Source organism: Pan paniscus, chromosome 12, assembly GCF_029289425.2.
Source record: "Pan paniscus chromosome 12, NHGRI_mPanPan1-v2.0_pri, whole genome shotgun sequence".
NCBI lineage: Eukaryota > Metazoa > Chordata > Mammalia > Primates > Hominidae > Pan > Pan paniscus.
In genome coordinates this window covers 87,374,993-87,388,353 of record NC_073261.2, presented here as the reverse complement: position 1 = coordinate 87,388,353, position 13,361 = coordinate 87,374,993, and the positions used below count along the sequence as shown (strand labels likewise).

Here is a 13,361-nt window from a genome sequence, read left to right as displayed (position 1 = left end):
GGGGACCCCTGATTTAAACTGAACATTTAAACTGAGGTTATATGTACTCTTTTCAATGTATATTTCAAAGCTTTAAGAAATTAAAATAATATTTTTCTAGTTTTGAAAGTCTTAAGTATTTTCTTCAATGAATGTTACAAAACATAAACAGTATATCACTTTTTAAAGTAAACAAAAATACTCCTATTTTTAATTTGGATGCTGAGTATTGAGAAAAACAAATAAATTGATACAACTATAAACGCGGTCCTGGTATTTAGGCATATGAGATTTTACAAGTTTTTAACTGCAATTTTTTTTTTGCACTGATAGCCTAGCAATACCCAAATTAGAATTTGTTGGCTATCAATAAATAATATTTTATAAGCAACAGAAACCATTTAAAAACTTGGAAGAATTGTGATAGGCTAGCTAAAATACAACCTACAAAATAATTTTTGTAAGGCCAGGAACAGTGGCTCATGCCTATAATACCAGCACTTTGGAAGGCTGAGGCAGGTGTATTGCTTGAGCCTAGGAGTTCAAGACCTGCCTGGGCAACAAAGTGAGACCTTGTCTCTCCAAAAATAAAAAAATAAAAAAATTAGCTGGGTTTGGGTGGTCCCAGCTACTCAGGAAGCTGACCCCTGGAGTTCAAAGCTGCAGTGATCCATGATTTTGCCACTGCACTCCAGCCTGGAGTGGCTGGAGACCCTGTCTCAAAAACAAGAACAAAAAATAATTTTTGTAGCTGTAATGCAAGATAGTGTTTATTTATTAGTAAAGAATGTTCATAGTGGCTGGGTGTGGTGGTTCAGGCCTGTAATCCCAGCACTGTGAGAAGCGTGGGCTGGCGGATCACTGGAGATCAGGAGTTCGAGACCAGCCTGGCCAACATGGTGAAACCCCGTCTCTAATAAAAATAGAAAAATTAGCCAGCCATGGCAATGTGCAGCTGTAATGCCAGCTTCTCGGGAGGCTGAGGCAGGAGAATCACTTGAACCCTGGAGGCGGAGGTTGCAGTGAGCCGAGATCGCGCCACTGCATTCTACCTTGGGCAACAGAGTGAGACTGTCCTCGGTAAAAAAAAAAGATAAAGAAAATTTGCCAAGCACGGTAGCTTACGCCTGTAATCCCGGCACTTTGGGAGGCCAAGGCAGGCAGATTACCTAAGGTTAAGAGTTCGAGACCAGCCTGGCCAACATGGCGAAACCCCGTCTCTACTAAAAATACAAAAATTAGCCAGGCTTGGCGGCAGGCGCCTGTAATCCCAGCTACTTGGAAGGCTGAGGCAGGAGAATCACTTGAACCCAGGAGGCAGAGGTTGCAATTAGCTTCAGTGCACTCCAGCCTGGCCAACAGAGCAAGACTCTGTCTCAAAAAAAAAAAGTTCATAGTTATTAAATTAATAAATATTGGTAAATATTTTTATAAAAACTTGCTTATTCAACCTTTTTTGGTAAAACCAATTTTTAAAAAAAATTTTGTGGGTACATAGGTGCATATATTTATGGAGTACATAAGATACTTGATACAGATATGTAATGCATAATAGTTACGTCATGGTAAATGGGGTATCCATTCCCTCAAGCATTTACCCTTTGTCTTACAAACAATCCAATTATACTTTCAGTTATTTAAAAATGTACAATTAAATTATTACTGACTAGTCACCCTGTTGTGCTATCAAATACTAGGTCTTATTCATTCTAATTACTTTTTGTACCCGGTAGCCATCCCCACATCCCCGCTACAAAACTTGCCTGTTCAATCTTTAAGACTAATTGGAAATAGTAAATAGTTAATTATTAATATTTAATTCATAAGAGTTTTTTGGTGGATTTTGTTTTTAGATGGGTTCACATATGCTAAGCAGTATAGCAGGCATCTGGGAAAAGCAGAATAAGACAAAGTTCCAGTCCTCACAGAACTTACATCACTTGCTCTATTGTTAGCTTTGTGGTACTGCATCTTTTCCTTTTCCTCTACATTTCTGGCAAAAAAACCCCAAAAAACTGGATCTATGTTAATGAAAGAATAAAGAGAAACAGAGAAAAACCCCAGAGGTATCTTACGGTAAATTTTACTTTAAATTTATTAGAGTACAGGTTGAAATCTAGCTAGGTCTGAGGCTCAAAAAAGAGCTTAGTGCTCGCTTTGGCAGCACGTATACTGAAAACGAAACGATACAGAGATTAGGATGGCTCCTGCGCAAGGATGACATGTATATTTGTGAAGCGTTCCATTACTTTTATTTTAATTTTTTTAAAAAAGAGAGCTTAAGGCCGAAAACATGGATCTGGAATTCAACCAATCCCCTACAGGTGTCAAGGTCAAAATAAAAATGTAGATGCAAACCTCTAAATTTAACGTTTTATTTGGGAAGAAAGAATTGTACTTTGGGGCATACACGTAGACTGGGTGGTCTTCAGTATGTTCAAACAACAAAGATATGGTTGGGGGTTTTATAAAGAAGAGGAAATGTTATATGTGGTCTTGATAGAAAGTTTATTGGTATTAGTAAGGCTTTGGGGAGCTGGCAAACTCCAGTTGGTGAGCAAAATTAGTCCCAGAGTTGTAGCAAGTTATCTCAGCAGACGTAGATAAAATTGGTTTTTGTTTATATAAATAGGCAGTTCTAGCTGCTGGACTTGCAGAGAATTACATTTCTAGAGCAATGTTACAGACCCTGAATGCTTTTTCCCCTTGGCCCCTCTACTGATTTAGTTGGGTATGACAAAAATGACCCAATTCGGATGATTAACTTTCACACAGGTAATAGAAATAGTACAAGTAGATAAAAATCTCCCAGTCCAAGGTGGACAGGAGCAATTTAAAGCAGAATGGAATCTAGTGAAGCACCTACATCCAAGCAGCAAGCAGATGAAGATGAGGCAAAAGAATCAGGAAATGGTGGTTAGGGTATATTCTTAAGGAAGTCAGGAGAAGTAATATACAAAAACCAGTCTCCAGGAGCTTCAAATGTTGCAAAACGCAAACAGAATATTTTTAAAAGAACAATTAATGTAGCAATAGCACATAATTAGTGGCCTTTGGAGAAGAATATGAATAGAGTAGCTGGAGCAAAACCCAAATTATAAGCAGTTGAGGAGTAGATGGGAGGAGAAAGATGGGAAGAGGGATCCTCAATATAGACTGTTCTTGGAAAAAGTTATTCTCATACCTTACAAGTAGAAATGCTAACTGATAAGACTTTTTGAAAAGTAATCTGGCAACCACTATCAAAATTAAAATATATCCTTTGCCCAGAAAATTCACTTTTGGGAATTTATCCTGTAAAAATAAAAGGATATACATACAAAGATTTTATTGCATGGTGGCAAAAAACAAAAATAACGTAAATGACCACCAGTAAGGGAATGGTTGGATACACTGTGGAATATGATTGTTATGGGCTGAATAGTGTCCCTCCAAAATTCATATGAAGCCCTAAGCCCCAGCACCTCAGAATGTGAATGTATTTTGAGATAAAGTCTTTAAAGAGGTAATTAAGTTAAAATGAGGTCATTAGGGTAGGTCTGAATCCAATCCAAGACTGGTATCCTTAATAAGAGGAGAAAATTTGAACACAGAAGACAGACCACGTGAAGAAACAGGGAGAAGATAGCCATCTATAAGCCAAGGAGAGAGACCTCAGAAAAAAACAACCCACCAACATCTTCATCTTGGGCTTCTAGCCTCCAAAACTATGAGAAAACTAATTTCTGTTGTTTAAGCCACTTAGTCTGTGGTACTTATTATAGCACCCCTAGCAAACTAATACAACTATATATGTAGCCATTAAAAAAAATTAGAGCTATTAAGTGAGGTATTCTTAAGTGAAAAAAGAAGGTATTCTTAAGTGAGAAAACTCATTAAAAAATGTAAAATACAGAGAATTGTCAAAAAAAACACATATACATATATACACGTGTATGTGTAATTATAAATTAAGTATATATTTATACACGAGCAGGACAGCATGGAGAAAAATATGGAAGAATATAACCTTTGTTGTCAACATGGGTTATAAATGGTCCTGGGCAAGGCAGGGATGTGAAGAGAAGAGAAGAAAAAGGGGGAAAGAATGAATCATTCCTCCCCCAAAGCTCTACTAAAAATTACTCATATTTGAGCACATTTATAACATTTATGTCTATGTGTATATAAAATAAAATATAAATTTAATTAAAAATTTTCATTGGTATGTGGTTTACGCCAGTGTATATGTTAGCCATGGGAAAGACATATTTAAAGTCCTTTCCCACAGAAAATAACTATACACATCAAATTCCAAACATGTGTCAAGTGCTAAATTCATATCATTTTTCATGTGTTTTGCTTTAAAAACAGTATGACCTTCCTAAACAACTTTTTAAAAATATTACTATGTGATAACAGAGTTCCCACCAATAAAGCAAGGAACTGACTCAAGAAAAGAGTCTCTGATGATTTTTTAGTTCCTCTTCAACTATGCTCTTTATCTTCCAAAAGTGGCATGTATCCCTTTATCAATGATGTCCTGACACAGATGGGGCGCTTTATCAAATTCCCAGTGTTTTCTCTGCTAGTGTTCCCATCTATCCTATCCTATTTTTATTTGTATTTATTTATTTTTTTGAGACAGGGTCTTACTCTGTCATGAGGTTGGACTGCAGTGTCGTGTTCACAGCTCACTGCAGCCTTGACCTCTTGGGCCCAAGTGATTCTCCCACCTCAGCCTCCTGAGAAGCTGGGACTACAGGCATACACCACCATGCTCAGCTAATTTTTCATTTTTTTGTAGAAATGGGTGTCTCACTATGTTGCTGAGAATGGTCTCAAACTCCTGGGCTCAAGCGATCCTCCTGCCTTGGCCTTCCAAAGTATTGGTATTCCAGGCATGGGCCACCACATGCAGTTATCCTACCCTATTTTAAGTTTCAACCACATTTTAAGAGGTATTTTTAAGCTGGAATGGCAATTCACAATACATGTGATGCGTGTCTACTGTCTATCATTGGCAGTCTTCCTTAAAATGCCAACAGATAGCAACTGTGATCCAAGTGTCTTTCTACTATCTTCACCAATTAATTTGCCCATAACCTCTAAGCAGTAGATTCTAGTTTTTAGTAAACCAAAGCCATAACAAGCAAGGAAAAAAACTTTTCAAATTCAAACTTCTCCAAATGAATCACGTTCCTTGATATACAACCACTTCACAGTAAACTGATTTACTAGATGAACTAAACAGATTGCTTCACATTTATAGAAACCATCATTTCTAGACAATAAAATGGTCAATGTCATCTGTGAATTCCACCTACAAATTTTTATCAATTTTCAGACTTTCTGAGTAATGGAAAGGCTATATCCCAAATATGATATATGCACACATTCAACAGATAGTATAAGAGACACAGCCCCCACCCTCAAGGAGCTTAGAAGTACAACAGGGGAACTAGATGTTAAACAAATAATTTATTTAAACATAATAATAAACAAAAGTATAACTATGTAAGAGGCAGAGTAGTAAAAAGGTTAAGTGTGGGCTACATTGCCTACATTAAAATCTTTGTTCTTTCAATTACCAGAGTGTAACCCTGCACGAATTACTTACTCCTTCTGGTAATATTACATACCAATATATTGTCAATCTTTAATAAATGTTACCTGTAGCCATTATTGATGTTCTTGTTAAAGTACAGGATACCATGAGGCTACTAAATGGGTGCCTAAGTTAATCTAGTGGTTCGGAAAAGATTAAAGTTGAAAGCTGAAGGGTGAGCAGAATTTAGGTGAAAAGTATATTGGTGAAGTGAGAGGGATAACATTCTAGGCAAAGGAAGCAGACTATATACAAGTGAAAGGAAGAGTAAAGGAAATGAAATGGAGTTAGGTAGGGCCCAGATCACTGGCCAGATACAGGTGCATATACTAGGATAACCAATACTGTAAGATGAGCAGATGTTTTCATAAGTGGGAGAGGGAACAAGAGATCAAGAGTTCTGGACTCCATTATGCTTGAGATCTTTCAGACATGCAATTAGCAAATAGGCAGTTTAACATATTAGATATTGGTAAGCAAGCCTGAATTACATTTTTAATGATTTTATCATATAATGCCCTATCCTATCAAAATAAGAAGTGGTTAGATATTAAATCACTATAAAATAAAAATGCCCTTCCCCGACAATTCCATGTTGGTAAACAGGAAGGCCAGAGGAAAATTAGTGTAAAACAGGAACACTAGAAACGGCTTTTCCCCACATCTTTCTACTTTACTAAAACATGGCTGGATGTTCTAGGAGAGGAAGGGAGTCTGCTGACTCCTGGGCTCAACTGTGGCAAATACATTCTTCAAAAGGGAAATAGTCACAGTTGCGATGTTGTTCTTTTTTTTTTTTTTTTTTGAGACGGAGTCTCATTCTGTCACCCAGGCTGGAGTGCAGTGGCATGATCTTGGCTCACTGCAACCTCTGCCTCCCCGGTTTAAGCAATTCTCCTGCCTCAGCCTCCCAAGTAGCTGGGATTACAGGCGCCCACCACCACATCTGGCTAATTTTTGTATTTTTAGTAGAGACGGGGTTTTGCCATTTTGGCCAGGCTGGTCTTGGAACTCCTAACCTCAGGTGATCCACCCACCTCAGCCTCCCAAAGTGCTGGGATTATAGGCATGATCCACTGCATCTGGTGACAGTTTTTGAAAATTATAGTATTATGCACAAATGGTTGGGTATAGAGGCCGCTTCAATGCAAGGGAAGAAAAACTGCCACAGAATCATAGATCTGCTTTAGATTTCCAGATAAATCATATTAATTAGTATTTATTAAGTATTAACATAGTAATACTTCATAAGAATACTTTCCTAGACAAAATAAAGTATCTTAGTTTCGTAAATATTAACCACTGCCAACATGGCAAAAACAGTGGAGCTGTCATATGATAACAGTCATGTTTACATAATAAAGTGGTCTTAAGTCTATGGTTCATGATTAACTTAGTAATTTTACATTTTTGTCACAAAACAATTAAACACAGAATATTTACAATGGCCTGAATAACACCTGCTCTTTTCTTGGAGACTGCTAAGAGGAGTTGTAATCAGATCTATCTTGGACGTCTGACTTTATCTGTATGATCTTAGGCAACTCATTCAATCTCCAAAGTCTCAAGCGTCTCGCCTGAAAATGGCAATTATCACCACCAGAGGATAACATGATGATCAAATGAGATCACATATCAGAAAGTGCTTTATTTTATTTTATTTTTGAGACAGAGTCTCTGTAACCCAGGTTGGAGTGCAGTGGTGCAATCTTGGTTCACTGCAACCTTTGCCTCCCCTCTCCTCCCAGGATCAAGAGGTCCTCCCACCTCGGCCTCTAGAGTAACTGGGACTACAGGTGTGTGCCACCATGCCCAGCTAATTTTTAAAATTTTTTTAGAGATGGGGCTTAGCCACATTGCCCAGGCTGGTCTTGAACTCTGGGCTCAAGTAATCCTCCTGCCTCGGCTTCCCAAACTGCTGGGATCACAGGCCACTGCACCCAGCCGAAAGTGCTTTAAAATGTGGTAGAATGCTAAATAATTATTAGTAGTCATTATTCACATTACCACATGAAGTAATGTGTAAATATTAACAGCTGAATTAAACATAAAAATCAAGATGAAGATTATACTTTAATTCATCAATCTGATAAATTTCTCTTTAAAGATAATACCAACAAAATCCAGTTTACCCCACTTTCCATTAGATAATCCCACATATCAGTGGTTCTTAAACCATGCATAACAATAAACTGAAAAGCTTTTTTCTTTTTTTTTAAATGCAGGATTCTGGGCCCGACCACTAGAAATTCTACTTTAGTATGCCTGAGATGGAGCGAAGGAAGTGACTTTTTTTTTCAATTGTGGTAAAATACACACAACACAAAATTTACCATTTAACCATTTCTACATGCATAATTCAGTGACATTGTTGTGCAACCATCACCATTATCCATCTCCAGAACTTTTTCATCATCTTGGCCTGGAACTCTGCACCTGTTAAACAATAACTCCCCAATTCCTCCTTCCTGCAGGCTCTGGAAACTACCATTCTACTTTCTGTCTCTATGAATTGAACTATTCTAGGTATCTCAGAAGTGAAATCATATAGTATTTGTCCTTTTATTTTTGGCTTCTTTCACTTAGTAAAATATTTTCAAGATTCGCCCATGCTGCAGCATCAGAATTCTATTCCTTTCTAGGGCTGAATAGTATTCTATTACATGCATGTATATACTACATTTATCTATTCATCTGGTAACTGACATGTGGTTAGTTTCTACCTTTTGGCTATTGTGAAAAGTGCTGCCTATAAACACTGGTGTACAAATATCTGTTCAAATCCCTGCTTTCAATAGCTAGAAGTGGAACTACTAGATCATATAGTAATTCTATGTTTAGTTTTTTGATGAACTGCCATACTGTTTTTTACAGAAGCTATACCATTTTACATTCCCACCAGCAATGCACAGTTTCCAATTTCTTTACATCCATGTGGTTGTCCTTTGGTTTTCATTTTTGGTTTTTTATTTTAAATAATAGCCACCCTAATTGGTATGAAGTGGTATCTCACTGTGGTTTTCATTCCCATTTCGCTAATGATGAGTGTGCCTTTACAAAACAAAACAAAACACCTCTCGTGAAAATGACAGAGTGGCCAGTTAAGAGATCATATTCTTCATAAAACACTGATCCAATATTAGGCAGCCCTCAAAATAGGGAAGAAACGAGCAAGAAAGTTGACTCATAAAGTAGTGTTCAAAAGTAGCCAACCTGGCCCGGCACAGTGGCCCATACCTGTAATCTCAGCACTTTGGCCATCCCTGACCAACATGGGCAGATCACCTTGAGGTCAGGAGTTCAAGACTAGACTGGCCAACATGGTGAAATCCCATCTCTACTAAAAATACAAAAAATTAGCCAGGCATGGTGGCACATACCTGTAATCCCAGCTACTCGGGAGGCTGAAGCATGAGAATTGCTTGAGCCTGGGAGGTGGAGGTTGCAGTGAGCCATTGTGCCATGGCACTCCAGCCTAGGCAACAAGAACAAGACTCTGTCTCAAAAAAAAAAAAAAGAAAGAAAGAAAGAAAGAAAAGCCAACCTAAAAAAGCTCCCAATGACCAACGCTGCAGCAATTTACACAACAAAATAAGTAGCAATAGTATTGGATTATAACCCAAAAAGTAAAATAAATGTCCTTGAGTCTCCTACTAGAGGGCAGTGACTGTCTCACTTATCTTCATATCCTAACACTTCCCATGTTCATGGTACTAGTATAGTCAATCAACTGATGTAATCTTGGCTTTCATTTATCCTCTCTTTCTGAGATCTGAGTCTCACTCTTTTTATTGAAATAATCTATTTACAAAAACTCTGGGCCAGGCACAGCAGCTCACACCTGTAATCCCAGTACTTTAGGAGGCAGAGGAAGGTGGATCATTTGAGGTTAGGAGTTCGAGACCAGCCTGGACAACATGGTGAAATCCCGTCTCTACTAAAAATACAAAAAAAAAAAAAAAAAAAAAAATCAGCCAGGCATGGTGGCACGCGCTTGTAATCCCAGCTACTTGGGAGGCTGAGGCCAGAGAATCACTTAAGCCTGGGAGGCGGAGGTTGCGGTAAGCTGAGATCACACCACTGCGCTCCAGTCTGGGCAACAGAGTGAGACCCTGTCTCAAAAAAAAAAAAAACACTCTGTGCATAAATATTAAATGCAGACTACTAAATAGCAAATAATTCATCTTCAAATGGTAGCGCCTAGGGCTAGTTTAGTTCAACAAACTCTTATCAAGCACCTTTTAATATGCCAATCCAGAGAAATGTCTGATCCAACTTTTTCCTCTATGATCATTTTTCTTCTTTGTGGGGGTTGGGGGCTGGTTGACATAGTAACATAGTAACTGAGCTCTTACATACAGTATTTTTTGTTTGTAAGAATCTTTAGCAGGCCTGGTGTGGTGGCTCATGCCTGTAATCCCAGCACTTTGTGAGGCCGAGGTGGGCGGATTACCTGAGGTCAGGAATTCGAGACTGGCCTGGCCAACATGGCAAAACCCCATCTCTATTAAAAATACAAAAATTAGACAGGCATGGTGGCAGGCGCCTGTAATCCCAGCTACTAGAGAGGCTGAGGCAGGAGAATTGCTTGAACCTGGGAGGTGGAGGTTGCATGGAGCCCAGATCGCGCCATTGCACTCCAGCCTGAGCGACAGAACGAGACTCTATCTCAAAACAAACAAACAAAAAAAAACTTTAGTGCTTATCGCATCTTTTTAATGTATAGTTTATGTATATCAGTGCTTTTCAAACTTAAATCACCTAGCAATTTTGTTAAAAATACAGCTTCCAATTCAGTAGTTCCTGGGTAGAGCATTTTTTGTTGTTGTTGTTTTGTTTGTTTGTTTTTTGAAACAGAGTCTTATTCTGTCACCCAAGCTGGAGTGCAGTGTTGCGATTTTGGCTCACTGCAACCTCAACCTCCTGGGTTCAAGCGATTCTCCTGTTTCAGCCTCCCGAGTAAATGGGACTAGCGGTGCACACCACCACACCTGGCTAATTTTTGTATTTTTAGTAGAGACGGGGTTTCACCATATTGGTCAGGCTGGTCTCAAACCCCTGCCTTCAGGTGATCCACCCGCCTCGGCCTGCCAAAGTGCTGGAATTACAGGTATGAGCCACTGCGCCTGGCCGAGCATTTGGTATTTTTATCAACCTCTCAGATGGGACCAACACTGCTGGTCTGAGGAATGTCCTTTGTGCAGTGAGAGTGTACACATCTGTTTATTTGCTGGATTTTTACCTCCTTGAGGGTAGTGAGCATGTCTTACCTTTGTACCCTAGTTCCTGGTACTTAAGCAGCTCAAGTACTACACTATGAATAAGTGAATGAAATTACATAATGCAGCGTGTTCAACTTTTGAGTTCACCTGTGAATCCAAATGAAAAATTCAACTTTCCCATAGGTATAAATAATTGTCTATAAGCCCCTTAACTCTTTTCCAACTCCTTTTTTCTACTGTTTTAGCTCAGGAAAGCCTCACCTCATTCATGAACAAAAAAATGAACTTAAACATAACGGGATCACTCCTATTGGCATATAAAAGAACTCGAAACAAGAAAAAAAAAGTTTTCCTTGTCCTCACATCCCCCAGTGTTCACCACATTCTTTGCCTTTCAGAGGCAGATTCCTCAAAAGGATCTCCACAGTCACCTTTTCTATACCAGCCCCCCAGGCTTCTCCACCCAGGGCTGTCATGGTCACCAGGGGATGCCATTCTATAATACAGCCAGGACTAAATCCCTGCCCGCATCTCATCTGACCTCTTGGTAGTATGACAGTTGACCACTTCCACTTTCTTGCCACTCCTTCTTCATTTAACTTCCAAGTCACCATTGTCTCCTAATGGTTTACTCCAATGGACACAACATAGCCCAATTATGATCATTTCTCACTACCTACACTACTAGTTCATACTGCCATCACCTCTTTCTTCTAAAATAGTCACTTTGCTTCATTATTACGCCCACAAAAGTCTGTTTTTCTTCACAAATTGACCATAATTAAATTTTTAACTTAAGTTTATGTCACTCCTTCGCCTAAAATCCTCGAGTGTTCTACTATCACTAGTGCTAAAGCCCTACATGAAGTGGTCCCTGTCTCTGTCTCCAAACGTAACTTTTCTCACTCTTCTTCACATATGCTATACTCTAGTCATACTGGTTTTTTTTCTTTTTTCTTTTTGGAGACAGGGTCTCACTCTTTCACCCAGGCTGGAGGGTAGTGGGAGGATCATGGCTCACTGCACATACTGCTTGTCTTGATGTTTCTTGTGCACCCCAAGCTTGTCTTGCTTCAAGATCTTACACTAACTACCCTCTTCTAGGGTGCTCCTCCACCAGATTTTTTGCATTATTGGCTGCTTCTGAACATTCTGGTCTCTTCTCAAATGTCACCTCCTCAGAGAGGCTGTCCTCGACCATTATTTTTAAGAGTATCCCCTGCTCTCCTGCCTCTCAGACCCTACGTATCACAACCTCCTTTATTTTCTTTATTCTACTTACTGTTATCTAAAACCACAGTATTTCTTTGTCTATTTATTTGTCTGCTTTCTCCTACTAGAATGTAAGAGACTTTGTCTCATCACCTGATTTCTCCTGGTATCTAGAACACTGCTTGGCATTTCTGTTGGTGGGTTGAATGAATAAATGAAATGATTAAAAACCAAAACACACTAAATAAATTTATAATTCAAGAAAAAGCAACTTGAAATTTTACAAAACTAAAAGAAATCTGAAAGCGTGATATGAAATAAAATATCTTCAAAGCAAGACAAATTTAAATCCACTTGAAAGCTCTAAATTAGTTGTAAAAATAGTCTCTCCAAACTAGGCATTTGAGAAAAACTTCGTAATACTTAAATTCCCAAATTAAAAGTTTAAAATGAAAATGACAATTTACTTCTAAATATCAAAGTGCTACAATGTTAACTTCAGAAATTTAATGAGGCAATATTACTTCTTTGGTAAACTGTGACTCTTAAAAAGCCACGTTAAGCATATACAAAGATGTCAAAAAATCAGTTATTAATACTATAGAAATACTTTTTTAAATAAATGCATTTTTTAAACTAACATGATTTAACAAAAGGATCTCTAACCTTCCAATGATCTTGAAAGATAGGCACTATTTTCCCCTACACATATAATGAAGATATACAGGCCATTCTTCCGTATGTGAATAATTAAGACCTGGGTTAGAATCTTTCCTATTTCTATCATATTTTCCTGAAATGCATGATCATCTATGTGGTTAGTTCTTAGTAAACTACAGTAGTAAACAACTTCTAGTGTTATTGCAATGAGGCACATTTGTGTACTCTATAGCAAAGTACTGGCAATCCAAATGACTTGGTACCACTTACACTTTCACTTCCACCAAGACATAACAGGGTCAGAGTCTGACATAAAGGTGTTGAGTGTTTCTGATTACAATGCCATTGCCAAGTATATAAGCAGTTCTGTTCAGAGATAATTTTCACACTCAACAAATATATTCTGGTAGGTCTTCACTAAATTAAGATTATTTAACACAATATCTAATCTATTTGTTAAGAAATGAGAGGGAATGACAAGCACAAAAGCCCAGAGACAGGAGATTGTTTAGAGGAGCAAACAGCAAGGAGACCAGTGTGACTACAGCAGAGTCAGCAGAGCCAGCAGAGCTGGAGATGAGATCAGAGAGATAGTAGGAGGCCAGATCACTTAACGACTTTGACTTTTGAGTGTGATGGAGTGGCAATTATGGAAAGCCAAATGGAAGGCCTTTCCAGTCTCTTTAAAAGGATACACTGCT

General features: G+C 38.3%; 1 protein-coding gene and 1 non-coding gene across 4 annotated transcripts in view; one reads left to right on the top strand and one right to left on the bottom strand.

Annotated features, from left to right (window-relative positions):
- SOS1 (SOS Ras/Rac guanine nucleotide exchange factor 1) overlaps positions 1-13,361 on the bottom strand; it is a 144,602-nt gene that overhangs the window by 98,870 nt on the left and 32,371 nt on the right. The gene's annotated exons all lie outside the window — the stretch shown is intronic.
- LOC112438936 (U6 spliceosomal RNA) lies at positions 2,128-2,231 on the top strand. The gene has a single exon (XR_003027253.1). It is a non-coding gene; the product is annotated as a U6 spliceosomal RNA (small nuclear RNA).